Below are 15664 nucleotides of genomic sequence, written 5' to 3'. Positions count from 1 at the left end.
GGGACTGTATGCTTCAAACATGGGCATATGGTTAACCCAAATTGGTAGGGTTTTTTAAAAAAAAATGCACTGGGGCAAGTCCTATCAATGTGCATGCCGATCTTCCAAGGTTTGATGATACATTCACCTGACTGTATGTAGTGCTAAAATGAGGATGAAGACCTGTACATGCACGTCAGCTCAACACACTAATGCCCCCATTGCAGACCCTATCATGTTTAACAGTGACCTGAATGGTGCTTTGTTGCCATGTCCCATTCAATGTGCTAACAGAGCTCCCATTATGGAGTTCCCATGAAATTCGGAGCACTTTCTTAAGAAAATAATACTTATAGGTAGTTTTGCCACTTCCTTCCTCTGAAATATAGCATAGAGCATTTTATATTCGTTGGCGGTTTCTCATCAAAGTAATAACGTGGGCTGAGCTAGTTTAGCTTCCAAGATGAGACAGGATCTGGTATCATTAGAGTATTTAGGCTCTTTCCCTTTCTGTATACATACTCTCTTTGATTATTACAGAAGGTAAAGCAAATGCTATACTCATCAGTACCAAAGATCTGCCACTAAACAAACTTTATCTACTGTGTGCCCAGCTGAAATAGTGAAACAGGAGATAGGAAAACACACAACTAGAAAATATAAATGACAGACACACCCAGCATCCCTGGAGTCCCAGATAGGAATCAAATCATCATGGAGCATCAGTTTCTACTCTCAGCTGCTGTCATCTTTTCTTATTTACCAGGAGGAGAGGGACTACAAGAGTAATACCAGCCAGCAGGAACAGCTCCTATTTTACATATAGCCAGTCACAAGAATGAATGTAGATATAATCACACATTACACTCAGTGATAGAAAGTAACATGTTTTTAATCTCAAACAGACAGAACAATAGCCAGAAGCAAAAGATACTTTTTCTATTTAGGGAACAGTATCATAGACTAGAGTTCTAGGGACTGCACAAACATCTCGCTGGTCCTTGGAAGGTACTGCTATGTTTCCATTTTAAATATATATATATTAAAGCTCCTCTGCACCTTCTATGGGCCCTAGGCTTTTAAGCAATGGAGAATCTTTTTTCCAAAAGAGGAAATAAACTGCAAGAAACTCCTTTTTGGATGGGGAAGTCTTTCCCTAGGGCTAAAACATCGCAGGAGTTGGGGGTAAAAGACATGACAAAATTGCTAGCCATGACCTCTAGAAAGTGTAGCAGTATTTCAAGTCTTAACAAAGCTTTAGTTTATTCTTAAAGAATGTTAAAGGTAGTGGGAGCACATGCAGCTCACAGGACTTTATTCAATTTGTTGTGGGTTCTTATCTGGAAGTAAGCCTTGCTCAGCACAGAGGGACTTGCTTCTAAATAAACATGCATGGGGCTGTACTGTTAATTGCCAATGTAGCACAGAGGACATAAAAATATTGACACACTATATCAAATAAGTGCATAATTTATTGAATTATGCAGTGTAGTATGATGATAATATTGACAATGCTATAGATATGCAGTATTGATATAACAGTATTAGCATGCATTGACTTTAATAATCTATTTTCGAATCTTTAATCCATCAAATATTTTTCATGATGATAGAGCCTCTGTGTGACAGTCAGTTATAAAGTTTACTAGATAGCCCCTAAGGGTTATGTGATTAACTTTCAGTGTAGAATTCCTCAAAGGATGGCAGTGAGGAAATGTGTGCAAACACTGTGAAGAACAGCAGTGCATCATCATGAAAAATATTTGATGGATTAAAGATTCGAAAATATATATCAACAGTTGGCATTTTTTTCAATATAGTGTCTCAGCAAGACAAGCATCTGACCAAAGAGGAAAAATATGTGAAAATGTATTACATCTGTATCCCACTAACTTCCTCTAAAATACTAATGTGCTTAGCTTACTTTTTCCAAAACCTTAAGACCTTTTACAGATTAAAGGCTCTCTTTTTTAAAATAATAATAATAATAACAACAACAACAACAACAACAACATTATATGCTGGTGAGAAAATTGCTACTACAGTTACTAATATTTTAATGGCAAATTTATTCATTCAAACACAAATCAATTTGGACTGTTAAAGTAAGTGGGGAAAATATGGTCATCTTAAGGTTAGAGGAAATGATGGTAAATATAGAGCGTTGTACATAATTCTGCAGTTTTCACAATGCCTAGCATCTGGAGAGCAACAGTAGCATGAATTACTGCTACAAAGCTTGCAAAAGGAGAAAAGGCTAAAGAATAGTTCTTCATCTCCTTTCTGAGCCAGTATCATCCTGTCCAAATTTACACAGCTTTATCCATACAGAATTCACAGGGAGACATTTATGGAGAGCCTCATATGCTTTTGCACTGGTCTAAAAATCCTTTCCTCTTGACAGATTTAGGCCATCTGAGCAGGTTTTCTGCTTCTTTCATCCCCTTCAGGGCTAAAATTGAAGGAGAATTGAAAACTTTGACTTTACAGAGAAGCAAGTAAAAATAAAAGTCAAAAAGCTAAGCATTATCAGATATGATTCTTTACTGACATACATGCCAACCCTAAAAGCAACATGTAGAAATTAGTCAATATAATCTCTGTAAGATTTTTTTTTGTAACACAGTATTAAATATAGCAATAGCAATAGTACAGTCAGCCCTCCTTATCCATGGATTCTTTATCCATGGATTCAAGCATCCACATTTTAAAAAGACTGAGAAAAAGTATAAATTCCAAATAGCAAACCTTGATTTTCTATTTTATATAAGGTACACCATTTTTCTGTCATTGTAATTATGGAGCACTGGTCGAGTGAGTGGCTGCAGTACAGCCATTTAACCACTGTGCCCCAGGGCTCCATAAATCAAGATTGTGAGTTCAATACCAGCCAGGGGCTCTGGGTCGGGTCAGCCTGGCATCCTTCTATAGGTTGGCAAAATAAGTGCCCTGCTTGTTGGGGGCTATTAGCTTACACTTTGTAAACTGCTTAGTACATCGGTAAGGAATATAGAAATGTATTTGCTTTTGCTATTGGTAATGGGACATGAGCATGCATAGATTTTGGTATCCAAAGGGGATAAATATTTCATTCAGTCATGCATCCTGGAACCAAACCCCAGCAGATAACAAGCACCCAATGAACAGTGGAACCTTGTTATATGCTGGGGTTTAGTTCCAAGATCCTCCGTAGATAACAAAATCCGTGGATGCTCAAGTCCCATTAAATATAATGGCATAGAAAAATGGTGTCCCTTATAAAAAATGGAAAATCAAGGTTTGATATTTGAAATTTATACTTTTTTTAACGTTTTCAAACCCTGGATGCTTGAATCCGTGTATAAAAAAATCCGTGTATAAGAAGGACCGACTGTATTTACTTTTTTTAAAAAGTAAGAAAAAGTAAGACGAGTGCAGGCATCTCCAGCTAAGTTTAAAATGTTTAAGCCTTCTTAATTTCAGTTGAAGACTTACACTGCTACAGTGAAATTCTTCCACAGTGAAAGCATTGGAACTGAAAAATTATTACTTTGGACTGCACAATGCCATCCTATATGTTCTCTCCATTACAGAAGTAAGACACGATTGATCTTCCTCTGTCCCTCTGATATTTTTCTACATTGAGTTTTGTTCAAGGAGAGATACCAAATAAGAAAAACAACCCATTCACTTGGATCACTTCTGTAGGTACAGAATTTACATTGAATTCATGACCTACCAGACAGAGATTTCGGCATAAAGCTATGTATAGTTTACCTTCTTGCACTGACATTCATAGATATGAAAAGGCCTTACATTTATTAATGAACAGATATAGCCCCAAAAATAGAGTTATGAAGAAAGAAATAATTGCAAATTACCCTCAACATATTTTACATACAGATTATATTCATAATATGAAGTAATATAATCTTATTGTAAAATATGTTGAGGGTAATTTGCAATTATTTCTTTCTCCATAACTCTATTTTTAGGGCTATATCAGTTCATTAATAGATGTAAGGCATTTTCATTTCTATGAAATGAAGAGTGATGGATGAGAAAATATGTGCTACTTTTTAAAAGTTTTGATGTTTAAGATAGTTCCCATAAGAAAATTAACACAGGCAAAGCCAGATCACAAATTTGATTTCAAGGAGAGCTTTTTAGTGTCTTTCCAGCTGCTCTATCAAATACTAGAAATTTTTCAAGATTTTGCTTAAATTCCCTATTTTAAAAAAGAAAAGTAGGTGAAGCATTTATTTTTATCCTATGATTCCAAACAAGTAAGAAGAAAATTCTTGAAGTTGATAATAAGTTGTTTTTAAGCAACTTTCCAACATTTATCACTGCAAAAGAATAGGCAATGTCTGCTGAAAACTTCAGAGGAACTCTCAGTGAGATGCCGTATGTTCCTAGGGTGGCATAGCTTCTTGCCCAATATGTGACACATATTTCCCCCATAAAGGCAGTGTTTTGAGGACACTACACTTTCCCAACATTCCAAGAGCATTTGATCATATTAGTACATTCCATTACACCAGTGAGTAACAATTCCTCTGCCATCTGAAAAATTTTAGACATCAGGTTTTCACATCTGATTCTTCAGTATCTTTAGATACAATGTCCCATTCCCCACTGAACTGAACCACAGCTGCTCTTATGTATGCATTTGTTAACAATGTAGAAAGTATCTGTAACTCCACTCTTCCTCCCACAGCAGTGTCTAGAAACAACCATTCCTAATCACAACTGGTTAGAGTTAACAAACACCATGGAAGCATATTCTACATTTCTTCAAAGATTCCCCTCTTTGTTAGATGAGACAAGCTTCAATGCAGATTGTATCAAGCCAAAGCTGTACAGCAGAGCCCTTTTTGGAACAGTCATACCCTGAAATCAAATTAAGCAGTATAAATAGCAAGAAACTAAAAATTGTTCTTCACCTAATTTAACAGGGCCCCCACTTTAGCATAGTGAGCATAATGATTAATATTGCCTGGCACCAACCTTGTAATATTTTTAGTCTATGACTGATAGACTGATAGTTGTTAATCAGTATTCATGAGCTGGTAGGTATGTTACTAGATTTACAGACAAAAGTTGCTACTTCTGTTGCTACTGTGGCTAACATCACATACAATATATGCACTTACCACTTGATAAGGCAATCTTACCAGATAACCTAGAATTATGAAATAGCCATCAGAACTCAATTCTTACTGAGAGACGTTTGGTTACAAAGTAGTTACCAGCTGTCGAATCTAAAGTTATATTACTGAATACAAGAATCATCCATATCCTAGTATTTCTGATTTCTACCTTTGGATGTAAAAGCAAGATAGTGGAGAAAGCTGACAGGAAGACTAGCAGCTCATTTGAAGTAGATGCTGGATACTATGGAACGGCAAAAAAACAAATCAATGGCCCAAAAAGAAATCAAGCCTGAATTCTCGCTAGAAGTCAAAATGCCTATCTTGTAGCTATCATACTTTGGATGTATCTTGAGATAATATGACTCATTGGAAAAGACAATAATGCATGGCAGTGGCGTCGCTGCCTCTCGTATCATCAGGTGCAGGGGTAGGGCTTCCTGGGGTTGGGCTTCTGATGCAGGGCTGAGGCTTCTGCTGGCAGCATGCTCATTCTCCTCATGAGGCAGTGGCACTGAGGTAGGGCCAACAAGGTATCACCATTCTTCTAGGTGTCACCCAGTGCATACCGCACACTCCACAGCTTCCTTAGTGAGGCCACTGATGCTTGGTAAAATGGAAGTCAACAAGAAGCAGAAGACCACAATACAGATGGATTGACTCAAGGATGAAAGCCATAGCCCTGAGTTTGCAAAACTTGAGTGGGGCTGTTAATAACTAGGGTTCTTGGAATTCTGTCCTTCATATGTCTGACATAAGTCAATCCTGACTACACCACAAATAACAAGAAATGTACAATGCAAAGAGTTCATATAAAGTGATCTCTGTACTTCGTGACAGAGAACTCAATCTGCTTGCAGTGAACACTATGGAAGGCTTCACATTTGATGCATTAAGAATAAAGACTCCCACATTTGGCTACAGTGGGACTGCCAGAGAGGAATTTCCATGGTTGGTGGCACAGGTGTGATGGTCTGAGTGGAACCCCCCACATTCTTTGTATACAGTGGTGAAAGAAAGGATGGAACCCTCACATAAAGGGTGGAAAACCCACATCTAGTGGCCCTAGTGGTGGGATAGAAGCTTTAAAACCCAACAGGGCCTCATTTACAGAATTCCCTTTCCGGTTGTTCTTGCAGGTGCACACTTTGCTGTCACCTAGGTACCAAGCAAATAGTCTTGTGAGATGAATTTATTGACACTAAACTTCAGATGTACTGGGAGCTGTAGCTCTGCTTTATTTTTAATATCTAGGGGGTTTGTTTTGATTTTTTTGACAGTTTGTTATTAGGCTTAAATTTTTATATACCACTTTAAGAATTTTCTTGAGTGGGTAGGATACAAACACTTTAAATTATAAAAAAAAGTTTGCTTTGATGCACTATTATAATGTTTTAAACACATGGCCAGTGTACTATGCTAGAGCAAAACTTTGGTTAGTTCAGCAAGAACTGCCTCTAACTCCTGAACACTGCTATGCATTTCATTGAAACAGAGACTATGTTCTTTAGCAGGCAGCTGTTGAATGATTCTTCCAAAACCATAACCCAGCTAAAGATGTCCTCTGGTCAAATATTAATTATACAGCTATAACCAAAAGGTGACAAACAATAAAATTTTTGGCCCTTCTAGTCCTGGAAACATCTGTCATTCTTAATTTTCCTGCCCCACAAATATTTAAGTCCCACTGTATTCTCCCAAACATTTGCCAATTTGCAGAATACATACATTTGACCAGTTATTTCCAGTTACTGTATTTATTTAATAACTTGCACCAAAACGATCCAGTTCAAAACAAGTTTTACTTGCTCTGATTCACCTTTCTCAATGTTTCTGATTTCAATGTTTGTCCAAGATTATATAGCCATTAGGAGTAAGAGGCTGACATTTAGGTTGACTGTTACTTTTCTTCTGTTTTTAACAGAGAATTAGTACAGTTTGAAAACCATAGATCTGAATCTTCCCCTCGGACATATATACATAATTAGGTTTGTACTTCAATGCGGATGAAAACATGCACTCTAAAAAATTTTCCTTCTATGAATAGTCACAATTGTCATGCAAAAGATCTTCCCCTTTTACAAGATCCAGAGAACCAATTCCATAAAAAAATTCTACATACAATGTTATATTTCATCTCAAGCTACAGTTGCAGTGAGTGCAATACTTTCTTGCCTGCTTGTCTCCATTTTAGTCACATACACTACGTACAATCCTCACAATGAAGCAAAGCAGTATCTTGTTATTTCATCTATCTCTCCCTCTCTCAGTAAAGTATTTTTTCAAATACACTGTATGAAAGAAATAGCATAAAACCTGATTGAAATCTCTTATTGTGAGAGTGAAATGCTTTACACTACAGTCCTAGATGAGTACTTGGGGCTGACATGATTATTTTGCACTCCCTCTTTATAAGCAACTGTCAGTACATTGCTTTTTATCAGAAGTTGGGATGGAGACTGTTAACTGCAGAATTAGAGCAGAAAAATTACTGTATGCTATATCTACCATCAGCTGAGTCAATCTTCAAAAAGATGGCTAGACACTAGAGTATGAGTGATCTCATCTGTCACCAGATTATCAGACAATAATGGTTTTGCTTATTAATATATTGTTTTCTCAAAATATGCTTATATTCTCTATATATTGCAAGCATGCCTTATATATTTCTTGAAACATCTATTTCTGTAAATTTTCGGGTATTTTTTAAATGTTTCATACCATATTGTCTGCAGTCATAAATTGATCATAATGCTTAAACAAAAAAATTTATTTGACAATATACTATTTACTGCCCTATAATCCTTAATTCATTTTACAAGAATACTGACTGGCCTTCACTTTTCTAAGCTTGTTAATATTTGTACTGCACTTGTACTATTTTTGAAATATAATGATCACTGAATAACACTACCTGTTAATGTATACAAAGAATAAAGACCCAGTGAAGCTTGCACTCTATAGTTTGGTTAGGACTGAAACAGGAATAGCAACATTAAGAAATTGTGTTTATATATATTTTATTCCAAGGATTATTTTTACAAGGCATTTTAACTAATCACAGAATCATAGAGCTAGAAGAAGCTCACTACAGCTATCAGGTCAAACCCCCTGTTCAATGCAGAATCTTCTGATAGAGCATCAACAGCAAGTAGCAGTCCAGCCTATATTTGAATATGTCCAGAGAAGATTCCACCACCTCTCAGGGAAACTGGTTCTATGGCCAAACAGCTCTCACTATCAAGAAGTTCCTTCTAATGTTTAGTCAAAATTTACCCTACTGTAACTGAAAACTATTAGACCTAGTTCTATCCTCTAAGGCAGCAGAGAACAAGCCATCACCCTTCTCTTTGTGGCAGCCCTTGAAGTATTTGAAGAGTGCAATCATATAACCCTTTAGTCTTCTTTTCACCAAGCTTAACATGCCTAGCTCCTTCAACCTCTCTGTATATGTTTTGTTCTCCATTCCTGTTACCATACACATTGCTCTTCTCTGAACTTGCTCTAACTTGTCTATGGGGCTGAACAGAAAGCCCATTTAGGCCTGCATGGGGCTGGCTTGGAGGCATGGTGTTTAGATGTGCCACACCCTTACGTGGGATAAAAGCCAGACCAGCAATTGCACACCAGCCGGCTTCTCTCCAGCTTAGAGGCATGGTGCACTTTCCCCAGAGCTAGCTGAAGAGTGTCAGCTCCTGGACAGAACCCTGCCCCACTCCACCTGAGATGTCCTTCCATTCTGAAGAAGAGTAATTGATGATAACCCTATGAGCACTGTTTTCCAACCAGTTATGGATCAATCTAATGGTGCTTCCACCTCAAATTTAGACAGTTTGCTAATCAAAATATTATGGGGGGGGCTTATCAAATGCTTTGCTGAAATCCAGATAAATGACATCTACTGTATATAGAACATTTCCACCATATACTAAACTAGTGACATAATTAAAAATAAAGATATAAGGTAAATTTGCTGTTACCCACCTCGATCCTCCAATAGGGAGAGGAGGGATACAAATAAATAAATAAATAAATAAATAAATATATTATTATTATTATTATTATTATTATTATTATTAAATTGACAGGAGTTGCTCTTGACAAACCCACGCTGGCTGCTACATATCACTGAATTGTCATCAAGATATTTGCAAACAGATTCCGGTATAATCTGTTTAATATTTTTATTGGTATTGAGATCAGACTGACTAGCCTGTAGTTTCCTAGCATCTTATTTGCTACACCATTTTGTTCTATGCAAAAGGAACTCAGGAGTTGTTTCACTGAAAGATATGCATTATCAAAGCAATGCTGTGTTGAACAAACTATTTCAAACAACTGTGCATGAAAATACAGCTTTGTACTTTTAGATTACATTTAAATTAGAGAAGATATACAAGAAGCAAACTTTTCTATTCTTAAATTAGGTATTCTTTCACACATGCACACTTTCTTTCTTCTTTCTCCCTCCATTCTTCAGAGGATGCTACACTTGTATCAGATGCACATAACATAATGCTGGAATTTTTGGAAGATACACTATTTCCACTATTTACTCATTTACATTAGAAGAAATAGTCTGTTCTACATCTGAAGATATAGAGAATAGGACCCGGAACAATGGATGCAAGTTACAGGAAAAGAGATTCCACCTCAACATTAGGAGAACCTTACAGTAAGTAAGAGCCGTTTGACAGTGTAACATTCAGAGTGTAATGGAGTCTCCTTCATTGGAGGTCTTTAAGCAGAGGCTGGATGGCCATCTGTAAGGGGTACCTTGAGTTCCTGCATGGCAGGAGGTTGGACAGGATGGCCCTTGTGGTATCTTCCAGCTCTATGATTCTATGAATTGTTCTCAATAAACTTTTCTGTTTCTGTTTAAAATCTCAGTGAACAAGCAATCATCTGGCTCTGATCTCACACACTTACCTGAAAGTAAGTCGCATTGAATCCAAAGGAGATAATGAAATGTTTTCCAATTTAGTATTTCAATAAAATGCTGGTGCTAACGTGAACACCAATTTCATTTATTAACAGTCCTTTTGCTTGAAACAGGTTTCTAAACAACTGGATGCCTGTACATTAATAGTGAATGACTCAGTTTCTTCTCTTTCGTGTTAAGGTTTTTATCCTTATGATTACCAGAAATGAGGAGATCACAGTATCTACCGAGAACAATATGATCTCTAGCTGATGTTATCCTTTCAAAATACCTAGACAAATTCATAGTATTAAATATAGATGATATTATGGTAGTCAAATATTATGGTGGGGGATGACAATGTACATAGTTTTGAATTTAGACACTGTTTTTTTCCAAAAGTGCTCCATAAGAAACAGATAGCAGTTCCTAGACAATTGGTTTTCCATGAACTTCAGTGATTCCATGAAAAAAATCAGCTGACCACTAGGCTGGACGATACTAAGATAGACCACTGTATTCACTAAATATAAGGCAGTTTCAGATCCAAGTATGATTAAATTATAAATTTTTCAGCTATTAATGAGAGCCATGCAGCCTGGAGAAAATTCTTTATGAACATAAACCTTCATTAGTTTAAATGAATCTTCCCAATCCAGACTGCTTTTGAATAAATCAAGTGGATCTCTAATGCAGTACAGTACTTATCTGTATCTGCCCTTGTAATTTGCAACACCAGCCACCTATCTGCTGGACTTTGTCTTCCTTGATATACTGCTAAAATCCCATATTTTTTCAGATGAAACATGAAGTAACAATATACCACACCTCAGATTAAACTATCACACCTACAGTCTATGAGATGTTCTTGCATAATTCCCATTCATTTTATTGGGGCTGGAGCAGAGGAACTTCTTGGTAAATTATGCTGTCAAAGGAATCTAAATATAGTACTTTCAGATAGATATGATCGTATCAGTCATATTTTCCAGCAACCACCCTGTGTTCACTCACACAACTGTACAGAATACTGTACTACTACTTTGTGACTTGCAATCCAGTTCTAATAAGGATTTAGTTAGGAACTCAGCTTGATACAGAGATAGTTTACATGCACACAATTGCAAAATGTTACGTTTACAAATCAAGCAATTTACTATGAAGAAAAACTACTAATATGTATTTGAACATCACTCATCTTTGCAACAAAAAGGAAAGCTTTACATTCTCTAACCGCTGTTACTCTGCAAACAGATAGCTGCAAAATAGATAGCTGTGCATGTCAAGAAGTGTAAATTTCTGTATTTTTTTTTTTAAACAAAGACTGTTGCTTACTTGACTAGGGTATGGCAGTCTTGTTAGTTTATTCTGATGCTCCAAAAATATTCTGGTAGCTAATATATAAACATGAAAATATGCTCTGTTGAAATCCCTTAATTCCAAATAACAATGTGGGAAATTTTGGTGCCAGCATATGATGTTTTGGTTTAGTTTGTATTGACTAACAAAGCAGTTTCCAAAGCTGATCACATTTCAAATATCAGTGCCCAAAGCCAATTGATAAAAGTGTGAGCCCAGGTCATTTAAATGAACCTTATGCTGCAAGATCTTAAGACCCTGGAATACTTTTCCAGCTTGCCTGGTTGTGATTGATGCATACATCAAGGCAAATAAGGAGTCAGGGAAAGAAGTCTTTACCAATTATTATCAGGTTTATAGGAAGGGGTTTTTTTTAGTGTTGTGTTAATTGTAGGGAGCAAAGAGTCTTGCAACTACATGCTGAACTCAGACAAAAGTGCTCCAAGCAGTTTTAAACTGTAACAAAGGATGGGCAATATATACACAAAAGAGAAAGCAAGACAACTAACTATGCATCTCTGTGTTGTTATGTGCCTTCTAGTCATTTCTGACTTATGGCAACCCTAAGGAAAACCTATTATGGGATTTTCTTGACAAGATTTGTTCAGAGCAGGTTTTGCCTTTGCCTTCCTCTGGGTTTGAGAGGCTGTGGAGTTTATCACACAGGAGGAATTTCTCTTAATTTTGAATGAAAAGAAAGTGGGGACAGAACACATTTATGTGAATTCACTAGTTCAGCGAATTTACGTGAATTTGAATTGTGTTCGAACTGACTTCCCATTGCCTGAAAATAACTTGTCGTTGCCCAAAATTGCATGTGATCACCTCTCATGCAATAACGTGAAACCCCATGATTGCGTTTGGATTGCCATTGGATTATACTTCCCATTTCCCTTGTCTGATAATGTCCGATGACTTGCCCAAGGTCACCCAGGGAGATTCCATGGCCAAGTGGGCGTCCAAAACTGAAACCATTGCACCACACTGGCTCTTAGTGTACTGAAAATAGCTGCCCTATGATTTCCATTAGTAGTGTCCATAGCTATGCTATATATGAAATGAAGCAGGTGTTTCACAACTCTTGCTTTTGTGAAGGTCTCTGAAAAGGAAGGCACTGATACAGAGAAGCTCTCACTCTTGAATACAGAATGGTAACTCAGGCATAAAGGATATCCGCATTCATCTCATGTATAGTAAACGGGAGGAAGCAACACAGATGTGTAAGAGAAGGGGCACGGATTTTATAAGGCACAACTTTGAAGAGTACTGTATTTACACAGAAATAAAAGAAGTCATAAACCCCAGACTTTATAAAAGCTCTTTCTCTCACCCCACCCCAAAGGTTTGTAAAACAATTTTGCCACTCTTGAACTTTTCCCCCAGGTTATACAATAAAATGACAAGTCTCCAAATCAAATTTTAAAAAATCACAGGATATTGGAAGTTTCCAGCCTTGCCCTTTATGAAAGGAGTTAGGAAAAGAAATCAATACTAGTCTCTCTGAGATGGCCCTGCATCTCCTCCTGCAGATCTGCTGGGAGGGGGCCAGAGAGAGGATTACAATAATAAGAAGCAGCAGAGTGTCAGGATTTCAACGAAGAGGCTTGACACATCCCATTGATCCGCACTAGATCACGAAGGGGGCAAGTTAATACAAATCTAGTGTCACACGGATAACCAAGACGCCTTCTGATTTGGAGAAAATGCCAATATTCCATTTTAAAGACACAACTAATATTTCTGGACATTGCTGCTGCTTAAAATAGAAACTTGAGAGGGGCTTCTTTTTAGCCAGTCAAATCACACTCCAGCCAGGTCACCACAGAGCTTTTGGAAAACAGATGTTCCTCAATTCTCAATACATTCCTACAAATACGGTCATTTTTTAAAAAAACAGCCTGGCAAAGCAAGTAGAAATCCTCTGGAAATGGGGTACAGATGGGGAGCGCAGGCTGTGTATCACCACTAGCTTTACTGGTGTCTCTCCTGAAGGGGGAAAGGAACCCTTTCAAGAACAAACATCCAGGTGCACCTCAACAACACCCAGGATGTCTTTCTTAACTGACCCAGAACGAAATTTCCCAGTTCACAACACACACAGAAAACCCCCAAAAAAACTGAGGACTACAGTGTTCTTTTCAGCCATCCGCTCTCCTGGAATGGGGAACATGGGCTCTTGTCACCCCCTCAGGTTCCATAGTGTTCAAGAACAGCACTAGTGAATATGAACTGGTCTTGGTTATACCCTGAACTACTGAAGCCTGGTTCCTCTAGAACTTCTCTCTCCCTCCATCTCTGGCAAAGCTTCATCCCTTCCTTATTTCGCCCAGGAGAAGAAGAGGAATAAACCAACGAGTGGATGAACTGGGCTCTTCTTTGCTCAAATCACAGATAGTCCTTGTCAAACACCCAGGCAGACCCACATCCCCAGGGCAGGCATACATCCAGATCTAGATCTAGATCTCTATATCCATATGCATGCATGTGCATATATATACACACACACACACACACACATATATATATACATATATAATATGTGTGCATGCATGCATATAGATATAGATCTGCATGTATGCATGCTCTGGGATATATATATATATATATATATATATGCATGCATTCATATGCATATGGATATAGATATAGACCTGCATATATGCATGCCCTGGATGATATATATGTGTGTGTGTGTGTGTGTGTGTGTGCATACAATCATATGCATATGGATATAGATATAGATCTGCATGCATGCATGCCCTGGACACATGCATCATATATTCATATGCATATGATATAAATCTGCATGTATGCATGCCCTGATGATAGATAGATAGATAGATAGATAGATAGATAGACAGACAGACAGACAGATAGGGATACATGCATGCATACATTCATATGGATATGGATATGGATCTGCATGCTTGAATGCCCTGGAATATATATATATATATATATATATATATATGAGAATGCATACATTCATATGCATATGGATATAGATATAATAGTCATACAGAATCTGCATGTATAAATGCCCTGCATATACTATGTATACATGGATATAGATATAGCTCTGCATGCACGCACGCCCTGGATGATGTGATATTGCACGAGAGTTTGACACGGGGTGTAACCCCGGCTTTACAAATCCGGAATAAAGTAATAGCCTGAATCCAGAAGAAGAGTCTGGGGGAAGGGGCCTCTTGAGCCCGAATGGAGGGAGTTCTCTGCCCTGGGGAAAGGCAGGAGGGCTGCTGGGGGCTGGAAGGAAGGCGCCTCCAACCTTCCCCCCGAAAGCAAAGCCTTGGCCGCGAAGCCCTCGGGGGGCCCTTACCTGCAGCCCCGCTCCCTCAAGGAACCGCCGCCCAGCGATCCTCCTTCGGGTCCCGGAGGGAAACTCCAGCCTCACCGGACTCGCATCGCTCACAAATCCCAAATCCGCCTCCAGGAGCATCGAGGGGAAGGAGGGGGATCAGAGGAGACCTTTCAAGAGGTGTATGTGGATTTAGGCAGTCTTCTGGGGGGAAGTACAGAGAGGGATCGCGGAGCCCCTTCCCAGACTGGATGGAAGGAAGGAAGGAAGGGCAGCAGGAGCTTTCCTCGAGGCTTCAGTCTACTCCCTCAGACGCATTTGGATATTATAATAATAATAATAATAATGATGATGATGATGATGATGATGATGATGATGATGATGATGATGATGATGTCGAGAGGTCTTGTGGCCCCTTTGAGACTGGCGCTTTCCTAGACGTGGGTCCACTCCCTCAGATGCCTTTGGAGATGCCTTTGCCTTCTTGGGGAAGAAGTTTCTGCTTCGCCTCCTCCTCCTCCTCCTCCTCCTCCTCCTCCTCCTCAGGCGGGGAATGAACCTGGAGAAGGCGTTCAGGAGGAGGCTGTGCTGGACCTGCTCCCCAAAAGCCCAGCCGGACCAAACATGGGGGGAGGGGTTGAAGAGGGGAGAGGAAGAAAGAAAGAAAGAAGGAAAGAAAGAAAGAAAGAAAGGTCTCTCTTTCTCTTGATGTCTAATCCGTCCGAAAGCAAAAGAAGCAGCACTCCCCGCACGTAGAAGTTTCAGCCTCCCAGCCTTGCAGGGCTTTCCTTGGAAGAGCAGAGGGAGCCAATCAATCCCTGTCTCGACGTGTGTCCCCCTTTGTCCTGGCGCCCAGTTATTCCATCTCAGCCGCGGAGTTGGCGCCTCTTTCCAGCTGGAGGCGGCGAGGCTTTGGGGCTCCCCTCCATCCTCCTTTTTCCTCCCTTTCTTTTT

The 15664-nt window shown here is 38.6% G+C and overlaps 1 protein-coding gene across 2 annotated transcripts in view; it reads right to left on the bottom strand.

Annotated features, from left to right (window-relative positions):
• TAFA2 (TAFA chemokine like family member 2) overlaps positions 1–15034 on the bottom strand; it is a 155763-nt gene extending 140729 nt beyond the window's left edge. For both annotated transcript variants that reach the window (XR_006104282.1, XM_042470638.1), the window contains exon 1: positions 14732–15034. The gene's annotated coding sequence lies outside the window, so the exon portion shown is untranslated. The remainder of the gene's footprint in view (positions 1–14731) is intronic.
• Between the last annotated feature and the right edge of the window lie 630 nt (positions 15035–15664).

The sequence above is a fragment of the Sceloporus undulatus genome, chromosome 5 (genome assembly GCF_019175285.1).
Source record: "Sceloporus undulatus isolate JIND9_A2432 ecotype Alabama chromosome 5, SceUnd_v1.1, whole genome shotgun sequence".
Lineage (NCBI taxonomy): Eukaryota > Metazoa > Chordata > Lepidosauria > Squamata > Phrynosomatidae > Sceloporus > Sceloporus undulatus.
The sequence above is the reverse complement of the archived record's forward strand: the minus strand, read 5'-3'. Positions and strand labels throughout refer to the sequence as shown.